The following is a 14,597-nucleotide window of genomic DNA, read 5'->3' on the forward strand; positions in this document are numbered from 1 at the left end:
AAGGTGTTATGGGACCAAACTGCTGAGGTCATCGGTCTCTAAGTCTACACACTACTTAATCTAACTTACGCTATCGACAACACACACACCCATGCCCAAGGGAGAACTCGAACCTCCGACGGGGTGAGCAGCACGGACCGTGGTTAGGCGCCTGGGACCGCGCGGCTACCCCACGTGGCAAAGTCAATGTCTAGTATCTGTTTTGACTGACAGCAGTGAGACAGGAACGTTTAATGCAACAACCATTCAAAAGCCGACGGCTTCTAAGCAAGCAACTAATGGATGGCTATTGGAAATTAGTAGCGCGGACGGGAAAACAAACTAATGTATCAGGTTACAGTTTAGGGTAAAGATGCAGCGTCGAGTTCGGCGAGATATATAGCGAGGCGTATAACTGGTAAATGAGCCTAGAAAGTTCATTGCTGATTCCAAGAGAGAAGAAAAGACCAAGATGGCAACATAATGGTATGTGGGTGGATGACGCAAGAAGACATGTAGGTCAAAATATATGTCTTAATCTGAGGACTGTGTCGAAAGGAGATGTCTTGGGGGGAGGATTTTATCCAGCGGCAATCTCAAGCAGGTGATGAAAGAGATTCATTCATTTATTTTAAACTGTAATGTCTCAGAGTAAGGATTTAGTATTACACAAGGAAAGGAGAACATTTAAACTGACGTGAAGTACATGAAAAAAATAGAGGGTAAACACATGTAATGGTGACGTTAAAATCTTCTGGGTTATTAGGCCGTGTCATGTTTCTCTAAAATGTTCGACGTTTCGACCCTTCTGCTGGGATCTTCCTCAGGATCTTTCGTTGTCCACTGATAGCAGTAGTGGACAACGAAAGATCCTGAGGAAGATCCCAGCAGAAGGGTCGAAACGTCGAACATTTTAGAGAAACATTACGCGGCCTAATAACCCAGAAGATTTTAACTTCAGTGACAACGGTCACGAAAGTCTGCAGACTTACATTTAATGGTGTTTTAGCTGCACGTAGTGTGTCATTACCTACTTTGATGAGAGCGGTATTTTTCCATTTGTGTCCTGAATATCACACCAAAAACTGTATTCCAGTTCGAAGTATACTTTCTAACGCCTTTTTGTGCTAAATCTAAAACTCTAAATGCAGTATGTTTCGAGAAACCGCAATCACTTCTTCTTCGAGCCAGTATTTTAAACTAGAGACGGTTGCAGGAAAAATGTGGTACACTTTGCTCGTAAGATGTCACGAACACCGGGTTACGTGCTCTCTTCGTTTTCTCCTAACCGCCATAATATTTTTAATCTTTGATGTAGAAATTGCGTAAATTCTACTAATCGTAATTATTAAAAAAAACGTCAAGAAGTAACAATAAATCAACAATAAAACTAATAACTTATAAAATTAAGTACATTAAAACTAATAATTAAAATAATTGAAGATCATAAATTAAAATACAAGCATTATAATGAATGACGAGATTTTTCATATAATAGGCAGATGTTGTCAACTGGTTGCCTTTAGAACGGAGGAATGTTCTCCGGGTAGCAGTTTCAGTGTCTTGTAGCAAACAAACTTCTACCTGATCCGACATCAAACACGGGATCCCTGCAAGGAATGTATGGAATTTGATCACTCACCTACAAAGACTGCTGCTTCAGGATATGTGTGGAATGGTATTCTTATCTAAGAAAGATGACTTATCATATGTCAATAAGTCTAAAATAGTGGCATGATTAATTTTGCCATCTCCACAACCAGTATTACCCCTTCGAGATCTTGCTGGTATCATTTGCAAAACTGGTATGTCGCAGTTAATTTAAGGCAGTGCTGCAAAAGACTTGAAGCGTCGCTGCTATTTTCACAGGACAAATTTGTGCTAATGAGTATTAAGGAAAGTACTTTTGTGTTGGCAGCATTGTGACTAAGTTCCCAGCTATCTTTATCGGTCGTCTGCAAACTCGCTGAAATAAGCAATGAATAAATGCATCCCTGAAGCAGACGTTTGCTTCCCTTACCCCTCACACTGACAAGTACGTAGGCAAGAACACCAAGACAAACATTTATTTCACGACTGTAGAGACGGATTTTCTCAATTGCCATTTTAGAGTGATGTTCTCTTACATACTCAGCTTATGTTGAGACACTTTGAAGATAAGAGATTACTAGAAATTTACCCCACAATGATGCTATTAAACTTTCCTGGCAGATTAAAACTGTGTGCCCGACCGAGACTCGAACTCGGGACCTTTGCCTTCCGCGGGCAAGCGCTCTACCATCTGAGCTACCGAAGCACGACTCACGCCCGGTACTCACAGCTTTACTTCTGCCAGTACCTCGTCTCCTACCTTCCAAACTTTACATTCTGGAAGCCTCCCCCAGGCTGTGGCTAAGCCATGTCCCGCAATATCCTTTCTTTCAGGAGTGCTAGTTCTGCAAGTTCCGCAGGAGAGCTTCTGTAACGTTTGGAAGGTAGGAGACGAGACACTGGCAGAAGTAAAGCTGTGAGTACCGGGCGTGAGTCGTGCTTCGGTAGCTCAGATGGTAGAGCGCTTGCCCGCGAAAGGCAAAGGTCCCGAGTTCGAGTCTCGGTCGGGCACACAGTTTTAATCTGCCAGGAAAGTTTCATATCAGCGCACACTCCGCTGCAGAGTGAAAATTCATTCTGGAAACCTCCCCCAGACTGTGGCTAAGCCATGTCTCCGCAATATCCTTTCTTTCAGGAGTGCTAGTTCTGCAAGGTTCGCAGGAGAGCTTCTGTAAAGTTTGGAAGGTAGGAGACGAGATACTGGCAGAAGTAAAGCTGTGAGTACCGGGCGTGAGTCGTGCTTCGGTAGCTCAGATGGTAGAGCGCTTGCCCGCGAATGAAAAGGTCCCGAGTTCGAGTCTCGGTCGGGCACACAGTTTTAATCTGCCAGGAAAGTTTCATATCAGCGCACACTCCGCTGCAGAGTGAAAATCTCATTCGGGAATGATCCTATTAGTGTTCTAGATGGATAGAAGACGACATGAAATCCCTCCTGCAAACAGAGCACATTGTCTTATCGATAGATACTTTAAACTCGAGCTGAATAAAAACAAACGTTGACTGATTATTGATATAGATGAAGGTTAATACTCCTTTAAGTAAAAGAAAAAGAAACAAAAAAAAAGCGGTACTGCTTCCACGATGAATATTTCTGTGGAAGTAACGTAAGAGCCCTATGTTGTTCCATGATAACGACACAATAAGCTTTTATGTCCCCGACGCCCCACCCCTACGCAGTTACAGAGACATTTCTGGACGCTGCGAAAGAAACGTGTAGGGTCACTTTTATTTTGCCTGTTTCATTAAAATAAATTTTCATTTGTGTTTCAGTGCGGACCACCTTCGATCGGTCTGAAATCTATAGGCGGAGCACGAATTCACGAATACGGATGGTGTCCCATGGGTGTGTTATCTCCCTCCTTCCTTCATTTAAAAACATTGGCCAGCTCTGCCGCTGCGAGTTTGAATTTCGTTTCGGATAGAACGTGCACCTGGTTCCTAACGCAATGAATTAATTCAGTCTCGCGCAACTGAATAGCTGGTTTTCTTATCCAGGCAAAGCGGTTGTGGAATACTTCTCATTCGAAGAGAAATGAAATGGAAATAAAATGCACGTTAACAAAAGATACGAAATAATGAAATTAGAAAAGGAAAAAGGAATATATAAGCAGGTCACATGGGAAGTAATAAAAGATGAAAAAATATATTTCTCTGAGTAATTTATCACGTATTACGGCATATTAACTTTTCTACAAGCATTGGTTATGAGTGTGTGAAATCTTATAGGACTTAACTGCTTAGGTCCTCAGTCCCTAAGCTTACACACTACTTAACCTACAATTATCCTAAAGACAAGCACACACACCCATGCCCGAAGGAGGACTCGAACCTCCGCCGGGACCAGCCGCACAATCCATGACTGCAGCGTCCTAGACCGCTCGGCTAATCACGCGCGGCAGCATTGGTTTTAACTGGTTATGTGCAATACTATAGCATTGTGTGAGAAACATATGAAAGATTAAAGTTTTGAGCTAGTCTGTGAGTCTTTCAAGATTAGTCTTTTGTGGTAATATTAACTAAAAATTCGAAACATTTCAGATACTCAACCTTTGAAGTTGCCTGTAGTACCATGATCGTTGCCGTTGTCAGTAGTGGAAATAATTAGGAGTCACGCGTAGAAAAATCAGGCGAATAAGGAGGGTGTTCACGCACTATGATACATTTTTGAGCCAAGAAACAGTGTACGATCTTGCTTTTCAGAGCGAATGCACTGTCATGCAGCACTCACCTCATTCCCTGATTCGGGTATTCACGTCTAATGCCAAATATCAATGCCGATAAATGATTTAAAACCTGAGGGATAGCCGAAGTACTAATCTTTATTCATCATTTGACTTTCTAGAGCGAATTCTTTGGGGATAATTTCCTTTGAATCAAAACAGCGAGTCTTTCCTGCACGCGCACTTTTCTCTGTCTCGGAGATTCCGGACCTTTCCATTTTGAGCTTTGGCCCTTTGTAAGTGGCTCGCACCCAAAAAACTATGTTCCAACACCTTTTACGATGAAAAACCTGAAATCTGGATCCCTAGCGACCTATCTCTTCATGTCTCTTACTGTGTTCTTCTCTGCGTTCTTTTTGATCGTCTGTGAGTGAATGTCGAAGAAAAAGCGACAACAAATCCTCTTTCTATATAAATTTTTAGTGAAAATCCTACGCACAATTGTTTGGAATTGCAGTGAGCTCTTCAATTAACCTGGTAGATGCATAACGATCTTCGCAGAATTTCAGCCACTTTTTGAACAGTTTCTTTGAATGTAACTGTCATGATGCTGACGGATATGGATTATCTGCAGTGCTCCATCTAGCATCACTAAACCTTGAATACCGCTTAAAAACATTTTCACGGTGCATTGCTTCATTGCCGTAAAGAGTGTGTATCATTTGAAAAGTGTCTGTTGCACTTTTAACCCACATAAAACAAAGTTTAATGTTCACATGTTGCGCCACTGCTCCTTTCTGGACAGAAGTTCAAACAAACTTTTAAGTTTTTTTATTTCGAGCGGTTTGTGGTGCTAGCGCTGTTAAATTTAAAACATCAGAGATCGAATTAGCAGTTACAGGCGTATAAAATCCGTCATCTGTCGTTTAGCACGGACTGTGTACATTATTATTCAGGGTGTGTGACTTCGGGACGACTCAAGGTTTCCCCGTAAGTGCTCAAAAAATGGTTCACATGGCTCTGAGCACTATGGGATTTAACATCTGAGGTCATCAGTCCCCTAGAAGTTAGAACTAGTTAAACGGAACTAACCTAAGGACATCACATACATCCATGCTCGAGGCAGGATTCGATCCTTCGACCGTAGCGGTCGCGCGGTTCCAGACTGAAGCGCCTAGAACCGCTCGGCTACACTGGCCGGCCCCGTAAGTACTCTGAGGATTTTCAGCGTCATTTCATCACTATTAGAAAATCAGATTTTGAACGCGCTACTCATGGGAATGTCAATTTTTATTCGATATCTGGAACGAATGTAGCGTAAAGCTTGGAAGAGCAGTCATGTCTCACTACTGAAATGTCGCAATTTCATTAGTATTAGAAGGAGAACAGCCACCGCTACTTTTAAGGGCTTTTACTGCACTTAATCGTACTTCCTAGTCTATTCTGATCTTCAGCACAGAAATGTTCACTGGATAAGCATCCCTCTCCGAGTACTTTGAGAAAAAGAAACTAATTGCAGTGGAGCAAAGTGGGATTATCGGAATTGTTCTTATACCAGTCCTGACGCTAACATAACTTTTTCTTCCTTTACATTCGTAATGCATATACTATAAGTGCTTCTTCCGTGGCTAAGTTACTGGTGCAGATGGGTGCCGTGTGGGTTCGATTCCCGCTGCAGCCTGTGATTTTTACTTGGTCGGAGCACTGGTACTCAGCACTCAGCCTCGTGGTGCGAACTGAGAGTCATTTGATGGAGTAGTACCGGCTCCATAGCCTGAGAAGTCGGTGAAATGGCCGGTGCAGCGGTGTGCCAACCACATGCCTCCCCCCCCCCCCCCTCCCTGCAACACTGTATCCGCATGACGTCGCAAGGCAGAGGGTGACATGACGGCCGGTCGATATCCTTTTCGCCTTTACAGCCTGGGCGAAGAGCTCGTACGTACTACACAAAATTTCCAAATTCTTGGACGTGCATTATTTCACTAAATGTTATTATTCATCTTGTAATTTACTGGCTCATGACAATAATGTCTATGTGATTCTTCAGTTTCTCCCGGCGCATTTGTTGTTCGAACAGTCCACGGGTATACTGCCGGTTCATAGTGTTCAATATCTCGGCAATCAGACATGTCGCCATCGTCAGGTCCGCTCACCAACTGAGCTCCTGAGGGCGGGCTGAATTACTTAGCCCCTATGTAAGTCAATGCCCTCACCATATCCGTAATTCCGTGGATTTAGTGAAACGTCTCGGCAACTTCAGATTGAAAGACAGTGATATCCTAGTGATCTTCGACGTAGTTTCACTATTCACCAGGGTGCCTCTACGAGAGTCAGTCGAGCTTATTGGGCAGAAATTTGACGAGAAGACCACTGAACTCTTTAGGCATGTCTTGACCTCAACGTTTTTTCTGTTTAATGGGGAATACTATGAGCAAACGGATGGAGTCACAATGGGCAGCCCACTCTCGCCGGTGGTCGCGAATTTGTACATGGAGTACCTCGAGGAGGAAGCCTTGGCGTCATCCAATTGGAAACCTACTTCTTTCTTCCTTTATGTCGATGACACGTTCGTCATCTGGTCCCATGGCAGGGACAAGCTCCTGGATTTCCTTACACACCTAAACTCCATACATCCAAACATCAAATTCACTATGGAGACCGAAGCAGAAGGATGATTACCATTCCTGGACGTCATGGTCAAGAGAAGAGCTGATGGTACCTTGAGCCACGGTGTGTACAGGAAGAAATCGCACACTGACCTGTACCTGCACGCAGACAGCTGCCACCACCCTACTCAGAGGAATGGAGTACTAAAAACACTAGTACACAGGGCGCGCAGCATCTCAGACGCAGAGAATCTGCCCCAGGAATCGGAACACCTAAAAACCGTGTTCCGAAAAAACGGGTACTCGGAATGGCAGATTAAACGCGCTCTCCTTCCCACCACCACAGCACAATCTGTGGAGACGGATGAAGTCACGGAAGAAGAGGTAGCCACTGCCTTTATTCCGTACAATGGCGCACTATCGGGGAAATCTACATCTACACTCATACTCCGCAAGCCACCTGACGGTGTGTGGCGGAGGGTACCTTGAGTACCTCTATCGGTTCTCCCTTCTATTTCAGTCTCGTATTGTTCGCGGAAAGGGTTGTCGGTTTGCCTCTGTGTGGGCTCTAATCTCTCTGATTTTATCCTCATGGTCTCTTCGCGAGATATACGTAGGAGGGAGCAATATACTGCTTGACTCCTCGGTGAAGGTATGTTCTCGAAACTTCAACAAAAGCCCGTACCGAGATACTGAGCGTCCCTCTTGCAGAGTCTTCCACTGGAGTTTATCTATCATCTCCGTAACGCTTTCGCGATTACTAAATAATCCTGTAACGAAGCGCGCAGCTCTCCGTTGGATCTTCTCTATATCTTCTATCAACCCTATCTGGTACGGTTCCCACACTGCTGAGCAGTATTCAAGCAGTGGGCGAACAAGTGTACTGTAACCTACTTCCTTTGTTTTCGGACTGCATTTCCTTAGGATTCTTCCAATGAATCACAGTCTGGCATCTGCTTTACCGACGATCGACTTTATATAATCATTCCATTTCAAATCACTCCTAATGCGTACTCACAGATAATTTATGGAATTAACTGCTTCCAGTTGCTGACCTGCTATTTTGTAGCTAAATGATAAAGGATCTATCTTTCTGTGTATTCGCAGCACATTACACTTGACTACATTGAGATTCAATTGCCATTCCCTGCACCATGCGTCAATTCGCTGCAGATCCTCCTGCATTTCAGTACAATTTTCCATTGTCACAACCTGTCGATATACCACAGCATTATCCGCAAAAAGCCTCAGTGAACTTCCGATGTCATCCACAAGGTCATTTATGTATATTGTGAATAGCAGCAGTCCTACGACACTCCCCTGCGGCACACCTGAAATCACTTTTACTTCGGAAGACTTCTCTCCATTGAGAATGACATACTGCGTTCTGCAGCCGTTCGGCCGTATATTAAAGAGACACCGAGTTAAAACCGTCTTTTGCCCGCCCCATAAAACACGGGCATTACTGGGAAGTGTGAAAGATGATCTCGGTTTGAGGAAGGCCTGCATATACTAAATTCCCTGTGAGTGTGGGAAGACTTATATCGGACAAACAGTACGCACGATCGAAGATCGTTGCCGAGAACATCAAAGGCACACTCGACTGAAATATCTAAATAAGTCGGCGGTAACAGAGCACTGTTTGTCCGAGAAACATGAGATGGATTATGAGCGTACCAGGATCCTAGCTCAGACCTCTAAATACTGGGACAGCGTTATGAGGGAGGCCAGCGAAATTCGCACCAGGTAAGATCTTATCAACCGAGATAGCGGCTACAATCTCAGCAAGGCTTGGGACCCGGCACTGAATGTAATTAAGAAGACTCTCAGCAAGAAGTACGAATTGGCGACCAGGGCAGACGTAGCAAGCACATCGACGCTACGACAGATTCCGGCGCCCACGTCTTCGCGACAGCTATCGCGCGGACGGCGAAGGGAGCGGCCCGCGGGGGGAGGGGATCTAAATCGGCCGCCCGCCCTCAGGGGCTCAGTTCGTCAGCGCACCTGACGATGGCGACACATCTGATCGCATCGAGCAATAACGTATATAGTTCGTAATTTAAAACACTTACAAACCACGGACGTGTCAGAATTCTACCCTGCTAAAAAGTGTCTGTTTGAAGATTAACGTAGCCTTTAAAAACTTTCATTTCCCTCTTTCAAGCAAACGGTTTGCTGTTTCTGAAAATGTAATACTTCAAAAGTTACATGTATTCAATACTTTCTTGTTCCAGAATGTTCCAATCTTTAGACTTAATTCTTTCCAAAATCCAGCGTTATAATCTTGTAAATCCGGTTTTTCTTTTTTCAAAATTTCTTACTTTTACTAAAATAACATGTTAATTTGTTAACTGTTCCAAGTATAAAATATCACTGTCTCGAATATTGTTGGTGAACTTTGGGAATTCTCTTGCACGTTCAGTCTTCCCTATAACAAAGTAATATCTATTATTTTGCCATTTTCTAATTATAAAGCTTCTGACAAAATAAATTTACCTCAGCGACTACTGAATCTGTGTGTTTTTCACTTTTTCTACCTTTTACAATAACATGCAGAATATAATAGTCCTGTATTTTACCATTTTGCGACTTCTGTAATACACGCGTCTATAAATGTCTTCTTGCACAAAGTCATAGTTAGTCGAGGCTAAACTGTGTGTCATTCAGTTAGCTCCACGTAGTCAACAAGTGAAGTCCAGAGACAATATATAACCAGCCAATGCATAATCTATTATCAGTTCAATAGCTTTCAAGCGTCGCGAAGGTGTATATTTTGTTAGTAATTTCCACTTGTAAACGTACTGAAACTTCTTGTAAGTGGTGTAGTTTACCGCTTTATGTTACGATAATGATGCTCATAAATTCTAATATGCTGAAAATCGAAACTGAACTTAGTGCTTACAAATATTAAGAGAACAAAAAGTAAATTCTGCTGTGTTGCATATAATACCTAAAAACTGTTTATAACATTCAGTAATCATAGCAGTATGATTAATGAAGATATTCGACGAGGCACTGGTACACGAAACAGGTCTGTAAGTTACACAATGACTGGCTATAAATATATAGCTTTTTATTGTCATAACCGATTTAAATCTTCTATCAAAAACTTACAGAGTCATAACAGCTGCACCGAATAATGCCTCCCAGTCTTATGGCGTTCCATACAACATAGTGCTTTCGTAGAACTGAATCCAAGGTTCAAAAATCCCTTAAGCCTAGGGACGCCTTGTTTACCATAGCAGTTCAAGTGCAGTTGCACGACGCCAGTTTGCGGTTGCTTACTTCTAAACCTTTCCCCACACGATGCAATATAATCTGCTTAAATTATAGTGTACGAATAGTTCTTTGTCAAGAACCTTCCTTCTCTCTGTGACTTTAAGGAATCAGTTTCTAGAAAGTTTCCATTCGTGGCCCTGAATATCTTCTAGTTACGAAGGCGCCTTTCACGGAATTTTTCTCCACACACTCGTTGTGATTTCCGCACAATACATTCTATCACAAATTAGATACATGTCTACAGGGTGGTGTAATACGTAATGCACCGCCCTTGACAACCTGATAAGAACTGTAAACAGCAGATAAGTCCATCGAGTACACATGACAGATTACGCTGTTGTTTTTCAACGCAGTGCCACCAGCATCGATGAGACTGGGTGTTGTTTGTTATTAACTACAAGCAGTATACAAACAGATCCGTCACATGATCTGCCAAGTTTTCTCGGCGAAACTGATTAGTTCTGCGCTTTTGTGTGTTTCGCCGAGCGTTAAACAGCGTGATTAGGGTGTCTGTAGAAACAGCACTCAATTTATTAAGATCTCGCCGGCCAACTGGAAAATGCTGCCAATGACGGCTCCGGAAAACAAACGAGCATCAACGGCCTGAGGGGCGCCGGAAGGAAAGGTCAGTTACGAATAGAGGAATAACGCCAATAATACTATTGTACACTGGCGTGTAAAATCTAGAGACGAAAGTAACATTCGTATGATGTTTCACTGCCAAGTAACATAGCTCGTGCAAATGTGGACCATACATAGGAAGATCGGCTCTAGTGTAAAGCAAAAGGGAGATGTAAGAAATCTGCAAAGCGACGAACAGATATAACACTTTTATGCAAAGATATTAGTTACACTTGTGTTACTGCAATTTATGAACATTCCAAAGACGGGACATGTTGATTAAAAGCGTGTGTGATCACCACGGATAGCAAGGCATACTCTGTAACATGCTCCCATACTGGGCACAAGATTGATAAGCAGTTTTTGTGGTAGACAGTTCCTCTTCTCAAAAAAAAAAAAAAATAAAAAAAAAATTCAAATGGCTCTGAGCACTATGGGCCTTAACATCTGAGATCATCAAGCCCCTAGAACTTAGAACTACTTAACTACCTGACATCACACCTAAGGACAAAACACACATCCATGCCCGTGGCAGGATTCGAACCTGCGGCCGTAGCGGTCGCGCGGTTCCAGACTGAAGCGCGTAGAACCACTCGGCCACTGTGGCCGGCTCCTTTTATCTGCTATCATGGTTGACAAGTGCTGGATGGACGTTGGCGAATGTTGACGTGCTGCAGTAGGTCTTTTCAACGCCTTCCACTCGTTCTCTGCAAGATTTATGTCGAAGGAACGGGGAGGCCAGTCAATTTGCCATTGTGACAACAGAACACTACGTACTGGTCGTCGGGCAAGGAGACCACTCACTAGCAGTCGCTGTTTCGCTGTGGAGCGTGTGACTACGTGCCCAGTCTTGTGAAAATGTGGTTACAATTGCACCCGCTGTTTGACGTGGGTCCCTCCTAGGCTGTTGCACAATGCTGTGGTCATCTGATGTAGTTAATCGTGATCGACCACCTTCTGTCCTTCAGAGAGCGATGAACGTGGTTCGGAACGCTCCCCATGCAAGCAAAATAATTTTGTGAGTAATACCAAAGACCTGCTACATTCTTCTTCCTGTTTCCCGGTGGTTCTTGCTCGGGGGCGCCGGCCGAAGTGGTCGTGCGGTTCTACGCGCTGTAGTCTGGAACCGCGAGACCGCAACGGTCGCAGGTTCGAATCCTGCCTCGGGCACGGATGTGTGTAAGTCCTTAGGTTTAAGTAGTTCTCAGTTCTAGGGGACTAATAACCTCAAAAGTTGAATCCCATAGTGCTCAGAGCCATTTTTTGCTTGGGGGAAGACATCCAAATGTTGTCTCCGGACCATATTGTAATGGAGAACGCCACCACTGTGAACCGAAACTGCTTGCCGGTTGACAAACGCTGTCTTTACCAGTACATTCACCTGCCTCATGTTGCAGGGGCCGGCCGCGGTGGTCTAGCGGTTCTAGGCGCTCAGTCAGGAACCGCGCGACTGCTACGGTCGCAGGTTCGAATCCTGCCTCGGGCATGGATGTTTGTGATGTTTGTGAATTCTAGGGGACTGATGACCACAGATGTTAAGTCCCATAGTGCTCAGAGCCATTTGTTGCAGGGTTCGCTCCATTTAGCGCTCTAGTCACACTGACAACATGTAATATCCTACTTTCTTCGCACATAAGGGAGACCTTTGGCAACGTGGTACAACATTTTCATTTAGTTCCAACTAGTAGTACACATAACACCATTTACATGAAGTTTCAGTAAATAATGGCAACAGCTTTGCCGCAGTGGATACGCCAGTTCCCGTCAGATCACCGAAGTTAAGCGCTGTAGGGCGTGGCCGGAACTTGGATGGGTGACCATCAGAGCCGCCATGCGCTGTTGCCAGTTTTCGGGGTGCACTCAGCCTCGTGATGCCAACTGGGGAGGTACTCGACTGAATAGTAGCAGTTCTGGTCAAAGAAAACATCATAACAACCGGGAGAGCCGTGTGCTGACCACCCCCCTCCCCTCCTATCCGCATCCTCAGCATGACACGGCGGTCGGATGCTCCCGATGGGCCACTTGTGGCCTGAAGACGAAGTGATCAACAAAATGACAATATATTTTCGCCTTCATTGAAAGCTAATGATTTGACCATAGACTGTGCATTCGCTGATGATTATATGCCCACTTTGGAAAATTTGTAAATTTGTGGTAAGTTCCAATGGGAGCAAACTGCTGAGGTCATCGATCCCTAGGCACACGCACTACTTAATCTAGTTTAAACTAACTTACGCTAAGGAGAACACACGCAGCCATAACCGAGGGAGGACTCGAACCTCGGACGGAGGAAGATGCGCAAACCGTGGTAAGGCGCCTCAGAACGCGACTCTGGAGTTTACTTGTTGACTCAGTGGTACGTTTTGCAAAGCAGTGTAGTAGAATCGTTTTTGGTGGTGGATGATTCAGTCACTGAGGCAAGAAGGATGCTGCATATTATCTGGAAAATAAGTATTTTAAATCACTGTGTTCACCCCAAATGTCTAGGGCTAGAATTGGATCGTGCCATTAACTTAACAAACAATGCTTTGTTGGTACCAAACTGACAAATATGTGGAGAGCACAGTCCACCTTCCTCCGCACATTCATTCTTGCTCTGCGTCTCTTTCCTGCGAAGCACGTAGCTCCAGCCTGGAGGAAATCTACACATGCTAATCAAGCTGATGCGGCTTTTCACGTGACAAGCCGCACAATCGCAAGACGCCCAAGTCGATAAGATCCTTCTACTCATAGGAGTAGCACCTCCAAATGTAACAAGACAGGCAATAGCAAAAACTGAGAAGCAAAACCAAGCAAAACCCTATGCGCCCATTGTTTGGAACTCGTGCGGGCTCATCACCACTGAAATCCTGAAACAGCTTTCTTCAGACAACTACTCCGATACCAGCTTCAGCAGAAGCCAGCGGAACTAAGCTGTGGAGAACGAGGTCCCCTGGAGGATTATTGACAGCAAAAGAGAAGTCGGCAAGACTCAGCGGAGAAGCGCCTCTGAGGATGTCCAGCGCAGTCCTGGACGAGACGTCAGGAACTGATGAGTTTCTTGGACCACGACCTCACATCCCGAAAGGTTTACCAGCAGCTATTTCTTCCAGTCGTGAAAGCCTTCATTCTGTGATCAAAAGAGAAGCTGCCATCATGCTACCGTCTCCAATACAGGACTGGGAAGACTCTCAACAGATTGAGGAGTGAGAAGATGCAAAATTAAGTTGAAGTACTGGTATGTCAGTGACAATGAACCTGATGACTGAGTGACAAGAAAGGACACTGAACACTTTTTAGTTTGCAGTAATCTGAGCGATACCTGTGACCTGGAAATCTTGTCTGCAGTGTATTACAGTAGCATCTGACTGCTGAACATCGGACCCACAAGGCGTTAAATTCTGCCAGTCATTAACATTAGAGTGAATTTTTGGGTTTATGTTTTAGTGCTTCCAGGAGTGAATAAATAAATAACCACTCATACTTCATAGTCTGGTAGGAGCCCAGGCCTCTAGTACGCGTAACAGCATAGCCGCAGCATTTGAAGAAGGTGCCTGCGTCAGTTGTCGATATCTTGTGCATTAAGTGGAATCAACAACTTGGGTGAACACCCGGAAGACCAAGCGAGGTGGCGCAGTGGTTAGCACACTGGACTCGCATTCGAGAGAATGACGATTCAAACCGCGTCCGGCCATCCTGATTTAGGTTTTCCTTGATTTCCCTAAATCACTTCAGGCAAATGCAGATATGCTTCCTTTGAAAGGGCACGGCCGACTTCCTTCCCCATCCTTCCCTTATCCAATGAGACCGATGACCTCACTCTCTGCCGGCCGAAGTGGCCGTGCGGTTAAAGGCGCTGCAGTCTGGAACCGCAAGACCGCTA

General features: G+C 44.4%; 1 protein-coding gene and 1 pseudogene across 2 annotated transcripts in view; one reads left to right on the forward strand and one right to left on the reverse strand.

The window, feature by feature from the left end:
* Nucleotides 1-14,597, reverse strand: part of LOC126418619 (calcium/calmodulin-dependent protein kinase kinase 1) — a 1,500,745-nt gene that overhangs the window by 267,546 nt on the left and 1,218,602 nt on the right. The gene's annotated exons all lie outside the window — the stretch shown is intronic.
* Nucleotides 12,463-12,580, forward strand: LOC126420037 (5S ribosomal RNA; annotated as a pseudogene).

This window comes from Schistocerca serialis, chromosome 9 (genome assembly GCF_023864345.2).
Source record: "Schistocerca serialis cubense isolate TAMUIC-IGC-003099 chromosome 9, iqSchSeri2.2, whole genome shotgun sequence".
Lineage (NCBI taxonomy): Eukaryota > Metazoa > Arthropoda > Insecta > Orthoptera > Acrididae > Schistocerca > Schistocerca serialis.